Consider the following 12740-nt stretch of genomic DNA (forward strand, 5'->3'; position numbering starts at 1 on the left):
GAGGGATGGAGGGCAGCCCTGCCTGGTGCCTCTGGAAAGTTCAAAGGTGTCCAACTGCCACCAATTGGCCGTTACCCTGGCCACTGGGACCTGGTATAATAAACGGATCCACCTAAGAAATTTAGGGCCAAAGCCGTATTGTGCCAGACATTTCCATAGGTAGTTCCACTCTACCGAATCAAACGCCTTAGCAGTGTCAAGCGTCACCACAACCCTCTGTCCAACATTGTCATGACGGGCTTTATATTTATGAACAATTTTCTATGATTAAATGAGGTGTTCCTACCATGCATGAAGCCAGCTTGGTCTTCATGTACTAAGGTTAGGATAACCTGATTGAGACATAGAGCCAGAATTTTGGCCAGGATTTTGATGTCCACCTGAAGCAGGGAGATGGGTCTATAGGATTCGGGGAGACCCAGATCCTCGCCTGGTTTTGGAATGAGTACTATGATTGCTTCCCTCATGGATGCTGGTAGAGTAAAGGTCTCAAATAGGTGGGTGTAAAGGGCAAGCAGATGAGCTATGAGAGTCTCACTGTATTGATAGTAGAATTCTATGTGTGGTGAATGGTGACTGGTGACTTGGATCTAGCAAAGCTAGCGATTGCCATGGCTATCTCCTCGGTCATTAGTGGCGCCTCTAGCATTTCTATCTGATCTGTGGTCAGCTGTGGAATCGTGAGTTCTTTTAACCTCCCTGGCGGTATGATTATTTCGGATTTTAGGTGCTGAAAGCGGTACAATTATTTTGCATGGAAATTTGGCGTTTTATATTGTAGGTCTGTAATTCTTAACAATAAAACACTTAAATCTGTCCAAACAAGAGTCTAGTAGATATCCCGGGTATGATAAAGTTTGAAACACAAAAACATAAATTATAATATAATAAATAAAAATAAGTAATTTAAAAAAAAAAATAATAGTAATAAAATGAATTTCCCCACGATTCATTATCGCTCAATTCTGCAAGTGTTCTAATTTACTATCGCTGTTTTCTAGCTGGTCTAAAGCCACTTTTAATGTAAAGGGACACTTTTTGGTTGCTATGGACAATCTCCAGTTTCCAGGCAGAAAGAACAGTATATATAACATAAAACTGCATGCAGGGCATAGGACAAAGCACTGGGGACAAAAGGGATGTGAAATAATTTCATACAGTACTGTAATCTGTAAGATTACAGTACTGTATGTGTTATGATTTTACAATTTTTTGAATTTGCCACCAGGCTCCGCCCCCCGTGCGTCGCGCCGCTCGCAGGGAACGGAGCCTTGCACGGAGAGGCTTCGGAGGAGGTCGGAGCCCGCAGACACAGCGGGGGACATCGCAGGATCCCGGGGACAAGGTAAGTAAAGCCACACCAGGATCCTGCGATGTAATCCCGAGTGTGGCTCGGGGTTACCGCTAATGGTCCTGAATTTTAACCCCGAGCCACACTCGGGAAAACCGCCAGGGAAGCAACGAAGCGATCAATGGGTGTTGAGTCATTGGATGTAGTGGTGGTGTACAGGGAGCTAAAAAACCTGTGGAACATTGCTGTTATAGTTGCAGGCTCGGTTATCATCTCACCTCATGGGTTTCACAGGGAAATCACTACTGGGGTCCTGTCCTCACTATGAGCCATGTACGCCAATAGTTTTCCCACTCTCTCTCCATTTTTAAAAAGTTTCTGCCTAGAGAAAAAAAAGTTTTCTTCTAGACATCTCATATTGCAACTGATTAACTACCCTGGATTGTAGTTTAAGGTGGGAGGGCTTGTCAGGAGAGGGGTCAGCCTCGTACTGACATTCCGCAAGTGAGAGTTCCTCAAGTACCCTGTCTGTCTTCTCCGCTGTGGCTGATTTTAGTTTATTAATTTGGGATATCAGAGTGGCCTTCGCATGTAAGTTGAATGAGTCCCATATGTTCGCAAATGAGGCAGAATGAGCGTTTACCTGAAAGTATCTTTTCCATTCATCGTCTATCTGGCCATCATCTGGGAACAATGAGAACCAAAAAGGGTTGAGTCTCCATGTCCTGGGTAGTTTAGTTAAAGGGATAGTCAATGTGATGTAATATGGACTATGGTCTGACAACAGTCTGGGGCAAAAGGCTACTTCCAGTAGTCTAGGTACCAGTATCTGTGAAAGTAGGATAAAGTCTATACGGGACATTGTGTTGTGGGTGGAGGAGAAGCATGAGTATGCCCTGGTGGTCGGGTGTTTAGTCCTCCATGAATCAGCCAGATTGAAGTTTGAGATCAGTCTGGCAAACCTAGTATGTGTATATGGCCTAGAAGTCAAGGGAGGCTGTGGTGCTTTGTCAAGGCTAGGGTTTAGGGTAGCATTGAAGTCTCCCAACCAGATGGCTGGGACTGTCGGATACCGGGCCATGAAGTCGAGTCCCTCCGTCAAGACTGTCATGCAAAATGGGGGTGGTACATAATAAGCCAGTAGCAAAAACTGTTCACCATATATCTTAACACATAGGAAAACATAGCGACCCTTCGGGTCTGAGCTCAGATCACACAACTCGAAATGCAGGGACTCGGCTATGAGCAAGGACACCTCTCTTGCGTGTGTTGTATAAATTGAGTGATATGCCCACCCAATCCATGGGCGTTTAAGAGTGAGCTGTAAGCGGCCATCTATGTGTGTCTCGACGAAGACTATATAATGTCCGCCTTCTGCATTTTAATATACGATAGAACAACTGAATGTTTGATTTTGTCTCGTAGACCTCTAACATTCTATGTTAGGAGCTTAAGAGAAGTCATGATAAAGTATGATGTAGCTAATATAGGAGTTTGATCATGTAGTACCACTGTATCACACAAGAGAGGGTCCTCACACTACACATGTCAGTAATCTCTCTAGCTAGTAGGTCATGCAGAACTATACTGAACATTGCATTCTGTAACTGGTAGCATTCATAATTGTTGCATTGTACTCCTATTATAACAATCCCCCTTCCCCCCACCCGGCCCAACACCGACCCCAGCTGGTGTAGGCATATACCCATAACAAAACCCGAACTAGTGTGTGAGGTGGATCAGACACCTCACTCAAGTAAAACAGTGACATAAACAAAACCTGAATCAGGGTCCTGAGTGATAAAGGCTGATATGGAAATATTTCCCTGGATATGTGGTAAGGCTTGTGTGGCATAATGGAATGAATTTCAGGCTGAATCTATGCCCATAAGCCAGGTCACTCTGGCAGTGCAGGGGGGGACGAAACATCACTGAGTTAGTCTCGCATATGGTAGAACTTGTCTCCGAGTAGTAGTTCTCCGTATGTAAAGGGAAATGTTAATGTATGCGGCTGTAGCCTGGGCAGTTTGTGCATCTTGGCCATAACATTCAAGGTACAAGCACGTGTACACGGGTAAGGTAGATTGACTGTGGTGATTGGGTGGGCCGGGTGGCATATGGTGTCGTCATTGCAATTTATGTGCACAAAAAAGATAGTGAGTTGCCTTTGCAAGGGAGATATGTCGATGCAGGTTCAATAGGGGATGTACAGTACCCGAGATATGTGGGACAATGTCCCTCATGTTGTAAGGAATGAGGCCTGTGGTCCCTTGTTGCAGTACACGGCCGCGTGCTGTATATGGTAGGTTTTCTGTATTGTACTTTTACTTATTAGAAGCAAAGGTGTCCTGATATCTCTCTCTCTCTCTCTCTTCCCTCCCCCTCTCTCTCTCTCTCTCTCTTCCCTCTCTCTCTCTCTCTCTCTCTCTCTCTCTCTCTCTCTCTCTCTCTCTCTCTCTCTCTCTCTCTTTTCTCTCTCTCTCTTCTCTCTCTCTCTCTCTCTCTCTCTCTCTCTCATATTTTTTTTTTTTACCTACATTACAGAACACAGGAGAGGTAATTCTGTGACTATATAGTTGTGCTCCACCTCCAGGGGATTGCACACTGGCAAATAGTAAAGCTTGACACCACCCAGAATAACCCCTCTTCCCCCCCAGCAATACCTTGTTTTTGCTATTTTCCAAAGGCAATGATGTTTTGATGCACATGTTTCTGCTTCTTAAACTGCCTTTCTCTGGTTTACAGCGGGGGCAGTTTTCCTGATCAGCTCCTATGAATGCTAAATATCTTCGAGGGGATAGTAGCAGGACCCAGGTGGAAGAACAGGTACACCCTGTTAGCTGAATTTTTACTGGATTTTTGTGTGTGGCACTCACCTCAGCAGGTGGTTGCACCTTGCTGACTGGGAGCACTAGAGGTCACTGCAGACATACATTAGCACAGGGTGTGTATCACACTGTTTGAGCACACTAATTCTTTATCCCTTCCAGGACAACCCTTGAGAGTTTGAGCTCTTCCCCCAGAGAGGAAACACATTGCTTCCAGCTCTTTAAAAGGCAGTCCCTCAGGCATCTGGTCAGTTTTTTGTTTCCTCAGTCGGAAGAGACATGCTGCTCGGAGGTACCTTCTTTTAAATGGGGAGATGGAGTGGGAGAGCATCCATCATCAAGGGCTGTCCACACCAGCCGAAAATCTCCCTCACCTTAAGGCCAGAAGGCCTTCCTCTCCACGGACCCCGGGTTCCCTCCGCATTGGTATGGAGTTCCCTGTACCCACTCTCTCTGGTGCCCGGCGAGGGAGTGGGCAGTGATGGAGGAGCATCGGCGGCGGCATCAGCAGTGAGAGAGCTCGCTCTCCTCGCTGTAAGATGCCGTGACCCAGAAAATGCTGGGTGTCACTTCCGGCGTATATAATGTCATCACTGCGCACCAGAGGTTGTGGTTCCGGCTTCCAGTACAGGGAGCAAAGCGGAAGGCCGAGTCGGTGTATTTATGCGCAACAGCATGGTCTTTGGACACCAACAGCAACAGAGCACCATGGAGACATTCCATGCTCCGGGGGAGTCAAACGCCGGCTCATCACAGTTAGGCTGGCCTGGCCATAGCCTTATTTTCCTGTGTATCATTTATTACAAGGGGAGCTTGAAGACCCTGGGGGAACCACCTTAGAGCTCTTTTGGGCATCTTAGCACACCGGGAGGAGGCCAGGACTAGATTAGTTATTTTGTTAAACAAATCCCCTCTCCTCCTTGTCCCCCTCTCAGAAAGAATCATCCAGATCAGAGAAAGCTACTACCAAGACAGACAAAAAGAAATGTCCTCCTTGTAGTGCAAGGCTCTCGTCTAGCTACATAAAAACCTTGTGTCCTACTTGCATCACAGCCATGCTAAAGACCGAGGAAGATTCTCCTGTTTCAAAATTCCTCTGCTCCTTCAAGGATGAAATGCAATCTACTTTTCAGTCATTACGAAAATTTATCTCGGATGCACAAGTCCCGTATAAAAACACTGACGCGGACTCCTCCCAATCAGATTCAGGACAGGAGGAAGGCCAGGAGGATTCAGGAGTACCTACAAACTTTCCCTGGGGGATGTGGATGAACTAGTGGGGGCAATCTATGAGACCTTAGAGATGAAAGAAGAAAAAAACACTCAAGACATGACAAAATGTACCAAGGGTTGAATAAAAAGAAGACCAAGGTATTCCCGGTGCACAAAATCATGACAGATTTAGTGCTTAGGGAGTGGGCGAAACCAGATAAAGGGCCCTTCTTTTCAAGTAGCCTGAAAAGATTTCCCTTTTATAAGGACCCAAAGACAATCTGGAATCAATCCCCTAAATTTGATGTCCCCCCTAGCAAAAGTGTCAAAACACTTGGAGGCGATGTAATCCTAAAAAGATCATGGGATACCGCGATGGCAAACCTCAGACCAGCACTGACAACAACTTGCATAGCCTGACATTTTGAATTTTGGTTAAAACAGCTGCAAGAGCATCTGATGGTGGGTACCCCTAGAGTAGAGCTGTTAAAATCTTTCCCCATGCTCTTTAAAACAGTAGGCTTCATTGCGGAACGCCTCGGCTGAGTCTGTAAAACTCTCAGCCAGAGCAGCCTCATTATCTGTTGCAGCCAGGAGAACCCTTTGGCTCAAAACCTGGCAAGGGGACACAGCCTCCAAGTTACGCTTATGTAGCGTTCCTTTTTTCAAGTTTCTTTTTGGCACTCGCCTATATGAAGCCTTAGAGCGTTCAGCCGATAGAAAAAAGACCTTTCCTGTTAAGAAAAAAAATCATTTCCCAGAAAAAAATGTGTCCCTATAAAGGACAAACGAGAACACAGGATAAAGGAAAGCCAAAAAATCACTGGTCTGCCCAGAAATGAGGGCAAATAACAAATGTGCTTTTTAACCCTCCTGACAAAAATTCCAAACCACAGTGATGCCAGCTGCCAAGTGGGAGGAAGATTTGAGGATTTCCTTCCACAGTGGAAAAAAATAACATCAAATAGTTTTGTCAGGGGAGTGATCGAGAAAGTATATGCCTTAGAGTTCAACCAAAGACCTCCCGCAAGAGTATTGATTACTCAATTATCCAGGGACCCAGCAAATGCTCAGGCATTACCACAACTCATAGGGAAATTAGTAGACCAAAAATTCCTAATACCAGTCCCCAAACAGGAAGAAGGAAAGGGTTTTTACTTGCACGCGTTTTTAGTGCAGAAACATTTAGGCAAATATTGCCTGATCTTCAACCTAAAGTGATTGAACACAGTCATACAGTAAAAAAAATTCAGAATGGAGTCAATCTACTCTGTGGACGCCTATCTGCACATCCCCATCAGAGAAAGCTCCCAAAAATTTCTCTGCATAGCAATATGGATAGGGGAAAGGATCTTTCACTTTCAAAGCCGAGCCTTACCCTTTGACCTCTCCTCATCCCCGAGGATCTTTACCAAGATCCTGGCAGAATCCCTGGCACCACTAAGACTGCAAGCCATAACAATTATCCATACTTAAACAACTTGCTGTTCATAGCACCAACAAAAGAGAAGCTACTAAAGGACACAACAGTGGTTATCGCAGCTAGGATGGATCATCAACATGGAGAAATCGAATCTCTCTCCCTCTCAAGAAATCTTGTTCCTAGGTTACACTATTCTTTCAAAGGAACAAAAAATAGTACTCCAACAAGAAAAGTTTGACTGCATGGGACAACGGATGGCACAAATACAGACAAATCTCCTAGTTACAATAAGATAAATAATCTCAGTTTTAGGACTTATGACGTCCTCCATCCGCCTGGCAGTCAAATGGGCCTGGTTTTACCACAGACCACTCCAGTCCTTCCTCCTTCAAAATTTGTAGGGAAAAGACTTAGAGGACAAGGTGTACCTCCCAGAAAAAACAAAGCAAACACTTTGGTGGTGGACAAACCAAACCAATCTACAAGAGGGACTACTGTGGACCTTCCCGATTTCACACATGTTTACTACAGATGCCAGCAGTCAGGGATGCGGTGCCCATTTAGAGAGCCAATGGGTGCAGGGTACCTGGACCCAACTAGAGAAACAACACTCATCCAACAAAAGGAAATCAAAGCTCTAACCAGGGGAATCTCAGCATTTCAAAGATCGGTCAGATCGGACATTCCAACTCTGTAGCGTACCTAAACAAACAAAGAGGGACCAGGAGTCCCATCTTGATGAATATAGCACAGGAAATATTCTCCTGGGCAGACGAAAATCTGGAATCTTTCAGCGATCAATCTCAAAGGAGTGCAGAACAACCTATCCGACTTTTTGAGCAGACAATCTCACAAGAAGAATGGTTACTAGATCCAATAGCATTTGCGGAAATAGTTTCCAAATGGGGCCCCCCAGAGATCGACTTATTTGCCAACAAAGCAAATGCCAAACTACCAAATTTTTTCTTGCTAAACTCAAGAGATCAACCAATGGCAGTCGATGCCCTCCAGAATGCATGGACCTTCAGGCTAGGTTACCCCTTCCTACCTCTATACCTGATCCCAAGAGTCCTCTCCAAATTCAGGACAGAACAAACATTTCTCATCCTAGTAAATCCGTTTTGGGCAAAGAGGGCATGGTTTTCACTTCTGCTATCATTAGCGGATCTACCACCTTGGATTGTTACCTTTCAGTTGGAACCTGTTATCCCAGGGTCCACTACTGCATCCCAATCCAGCCATTCTAAACTTAGCGGCATGGTATCTGATAAAGAGATCCTAAAGTCTAAGGCTCTATCAAACAGAGTGATAAAAATTCTGCTACAGATTCGCAAACTCTGCTACAGATTCACAAACCAGTTACAAGAGCCATATACCTGAACGAAAAAAGATATGATTCTCCAATAATTCTAGAGTTCCTATAGGAAGGCATTGATAAAATCTTATCCTTAAGCCCAATTAAGGTACAAATTGCCCTATCAGTCTACTTGCAGTGTTCCCTACAACAGGACCTGCTCATAAATAGATTTTGAAAGGCAGTCTCTAGACTACAACCAGTGCCATGTCGTAAAATTCCGACATGGGACTTGTCTATCATGTTAAAGGCAGTCATTAAGGAGCCTTTTGAGACGTTATCAAAGGTGTCCTTAAGACTGATTGCCCTTAAAACAGTTTTTCTTATCGCTTTGACGTCTGCTTGCAAGTCAGCGATCTACAGGCTCTGTCAATTAGAGAGCCCTTAATGCAGATATTGGAGGATAGGTTCGTTCTCAGAATTGACCAAGCATTTATCCCCAAGGTTGCTTCCACCTTTCACAGAATTCAGGATATAGTGTTACTCTCCTTCTGTAGTAAACCATCGAAAAGCAAAGAAGAGCAAAGCAACTACATCGGCTGGATGTCAGAAGATGTCTCAGGCTATTTGGAAGCTACCAAGAGCTTCAGAACATCAAAGGCCCTGTTTATCCTCTTCTAAGGAAATTGGAAAGATAAACCAGCTTCTAAAGGAACAATAGCTAGGTGGATAAAGATGGCCATCTCAGAAGGGTACAAAACTCTACACTTGGACCCTCCACAAGGCTTGACTGCACACTCCACAAGGGCGTTAGCCACGTTCTAGGCAGAAAAAGCCGGCGCTACCCTAGAGAAGATATGTAAGGCCGCCACATGGTCAAGCATCTCTACGTTCATTCAACACGATTGATTGGACGTTTTGGGTGATCAAGATCAAACATTTGGGAGGAAAGTGGTCCCCCCCTAAAAATTTGGTGAGTACTTGTTCATCCTCTCAAGGGCTGTTATGGAAGACGACTGGGGAAAAACCGAAGTTAGACTTACTGCTAACTCTGTTTACAGGAGTCTTCCAGGACAGCACGTTCCCACCCTTTGTACAGTTTAACTATATTTCAGCTCTGTCCTTCGGTTCTTGGATAAAACTGAACAGATGCCTAAGAGACCACCTTTTAAAGAGCTGACGGCAATGTGTTTCCTGTCCGGGGGAGGAGCTCCATCTCTCAAGGGCTGTTCTGGAAGACTCCTGGAAACTGAGTTACCAGTAAGTCTAACTTCGGTTTTTTGAATCTCCTTGGCAGGCATAGACTGGTGGCGCCACTGCGCAAGTGCGACCCACCAACCCATGCTACTGCTTAGGTGCAGTCGGAAAATCACACTGTGTGGGGGCCATCTTTAAAACGGTCCTTTTTCCATTGGGATACCAGTTAAATAGGATGGAGTTGTGGAAGCTTCTCCACAGCAAAGACCACAATGTGACCCTGAAGCCTCCAGGTGGTGGAACACTTCAAGGCTACCCAACCCCCTTCTGGGCCTAGAAAACATGGCAGATCTGGCACTAGGTAGAACAGTTTTCCCTCCACAAAAAACTGTCTCGGGCTCTTAGACACTCCTAACTCTTATCTGGAGTTCCATGCACAGGAACCTTAATGTCAAATGAGAAATTCTCAGCTGCGTTCTCCACTATGTTGGAGAAGATGGCAGATATCAATAATGATTTAGGGGAGAGATAAGTGGTCTAGGTCTCTGTCCCCACTGGAGCTACATTGTAAATTTCCCCTACCAACGTGGGGGAGGGTGGGGTCAGAGAAAGCGCACTCCTCCGAGATGGAGGAATCCTCTAAAGAGGACACCCAGGCTTCTCTCTCTCTCTCTCTCTCTCTCTCTCTCTCTCTCTCTCTCTCTCTCTGTGTATGTGTATATATATATATATATATATATATATATATAATACACACACAGTGGATGTAAAAAGTCTACACACCCCTGTTAAAATGTCAGGTTTCTGTGATGTAGAAAAAAATTAGACAGATACAGTAAATTCAGAACTTTTTTCACCTTTAATGCGACCTATAAGCTGTACAACTCAGTTGAACAACAAACTGGAATCTTTTAGGTGGAGGGAAGTAAAAATTAAAAACTAAAATAATATGGTTGCATAAGTGTGCACACTCTCTTATAACTGGGGATGTAGCTGTGTTCAGAATTAAGCAGTCGCATTCAAACTCATGTTAAATAGGAGTCTGTACACACCTGCCATCATTTAAAGTGCCTTTAATTAACCCTAAATAAAGTTCAGCTGTTCTAGTAGGTCTTTCCTGACATTTTCTTACAGCAAAAGCCATGGTGCACAGAGAACTTCCAAAGCATCAGAGGGATCTCATTTTTAAAAGGCATCAGTCAGGAGAAGGGTACAAAAGAATTTCCAAAGCTTTCAATATACCATGGAACACAGTGAAGGCAGTCATCAAGTGGAGAAAATATGGCATAACAGTGACATTACCAAGAGCTGGACTTCCCTCCAAAATTGATGAAATAGTGAGAAGAAAACTGGTCAAGGAGACTGCCAAGAGGCCTACAGCAACATTAAAGAAGCTGCAGGAATATCTGGCAGGTACTGGCTGTGTGGTACATGTGACAACAATCTCCCGTATTCTTTATATGTCTGGGCTATAGGGTAGTGTAGCAAGACTGAAACCTTTTCTTACGAAGAAAAACATCCAAGCCTGGCTAAATTTTTCAAAAAAAAAACACTTTTGAAGTCTCCCAAAAGCATGTGGGAAAATGTGTTATGGTTTGCTAAACCAAGGTTGAACTTTATGGCCATAATACCAAAAGAATTGTTTGGCGCAAAAACAACACTGCATATCACTAAAAAAAAAAAAAAAAAACGCCATACCCACAATGTAGCATGGTGGTGGCAGCATCATGCTTTGGGGCTGTTTTCTTCAGCTGGAACAGGGACCTTAGTCAAGGTAGTGAGAATAATGAACAGTTCCAAATACCAGTCAATATTGGCACAAAACCTTCAGGCTTCTGCTAGAATGCTGAACATGAAGAGGAACTTCATCTTTCAGCATGACAATGACCCAAAGCATACATCGAAATCAACAAAGGAATGGCTTCACCAGAAGATTAAAGTTTTGGAATGGCCCAGACCTGAATCAGATTGATCTGTGGGGTGATCGGAAGAGGGCTGTGCACAGGAGATGTCCTCGCAATCTGACAGATTTGGAGTGTTTTTGCAAAGAAGAGTGGGCAAATATTGCCAAGTCAAGATGTGATAGACTCATACCCAGAAAGACTGAGTGCTGTAATAAAATCAAAAGGTGCTTCAACAAAGTATTAGTTTTAAGGGTGTGTACACTTATGCAAACATATATTTATTTTATTTTTTTATTTTTACTTCCCTCCACCTAAAAGATTTCAGTTTGTTGTTCAACTGAGTTGTACAATTTATAGGTCGCATTAAAGGTGGAAAAAGTTCTGAAATCATTTGCCGTATAACACGCACATTCATTTTAAGAGAGAAGTTTCAGGGAAAAAAATTAAATTTTAAATAAGGAACTTTGAAGCAAAATAAAGGTCAGGATCTGCAGCCTCACCATTGCCATCAATGCAGCCTGATCAATGCCCATCTGCAGCCTCACAAGTGCCATCAATGCGGCAGCCGCACCATTGCCGTCAATGCGGCAGCCTCACCATTGCCGTCAATGCGGCAGCCGCACCATTGCCGTCAATGCGGCAGCCGCACCATTGCCGTCAATGCGGCAGCCTCACCATTGCCGTCAATGCGGCAGCCTCACCATTGCCGTCAATGCGGCAGCCGCACCATTGCCGTCAATGCGGCAGCCGCACCATTGCCGTCAATGCGGCAGCCGCACCATTGCCGTCAATGCGGCAGCCTCACCATTGCCGTCAATGCGGCAGCCTCACCATTGCCGTCAATGCGGCAGCCTCACCATTGCCGTCAATGCGGCAGCCTCACCATTGCCGTCAATGCGGCAGCCTCACCATTGCCGTCAATGCGGCAGCCTCACCATTGCCGTCAATGCGGCAGCCTCACCATTGCCGTCAATGGGGCAGCCTCACCATTGCCGTCAATGGGGCAGCCTCACCATTGCCGTCAATGCGGCAGCCTCACCATTGCCGTCAATGCGGCAGCCTCACCATTGCCGTCAATGCGGCAGCCTCCCCATTGCCGTCAATGCGGCAGCCTCCCCATTGCCGTCAATGCGGCAGCCTCCCCATTGCCGTCAATGCGGCAGCCTCCCCATTGCCGTCAATGCGGCAGCCTCCCCATTGCCGTCAATGCGGCAGCCTCCCCATTGCCGTCAATGCGGCAGCCTCCCCATTGCCGTCAATGCGGCAGCCTCACCATTGCCGTCAATGCGGCAGCCTCACCATTGCCGTCAATGCGGCAGCCTCACCATTGCCGTCAATGCGGCAGCCTCACCATTGCCGTCAATGCGGCAGCCTCACCATTGCCGTCAATGCGGCAGCCTCACCATTGCCGTCAGTGCAGTCTGATCAATGCCCATCTGCAGCCTAGAGGGGACAGGGAGGGAGCGGGACGAGAGCCGACAGATTACATACAGTGAGAATCTCCTATGATAGACAGAACAGTGGTCCAATGGTGGCCCAGGAGACGGGACTTCCTAATACAGAGGCCGCCAAGTAAACAGGAGATTCTCAC

The 12740-nt window shown here is 45.5% G+C and overlaps 1 protein-coding gene across 1 annotated transcript in view; it reads left to right on the forward strand.

Moving 5' to 3' along the window:
- The window catches only part of PIWIL2 (piwi like RNA-mediated gene silencing 2), a 503232-nt gene that overhangs the window by 288603 nt on the left and 201889 nt on the right, over positions 1-12740 (forward strand). The window lies entirely within an intron of this gene.

The sequence above is a fragment of the Aquarana catesbeiana genome, linkage group LG03 (genome assembly GCF_042186555.1).
Source record: "Aquarana catesbeiana isolate 2022-GZ linkage group LG03, ASM4218655v1, whole genome shotgun sequence".
NCBI classification, from domain to species: domain Eukaryota; kingdom Metazoa; phylum Chordata; class Amphibia; order Anura; family Ranidae; genus Aquarana; species Aquarana catesbeiana.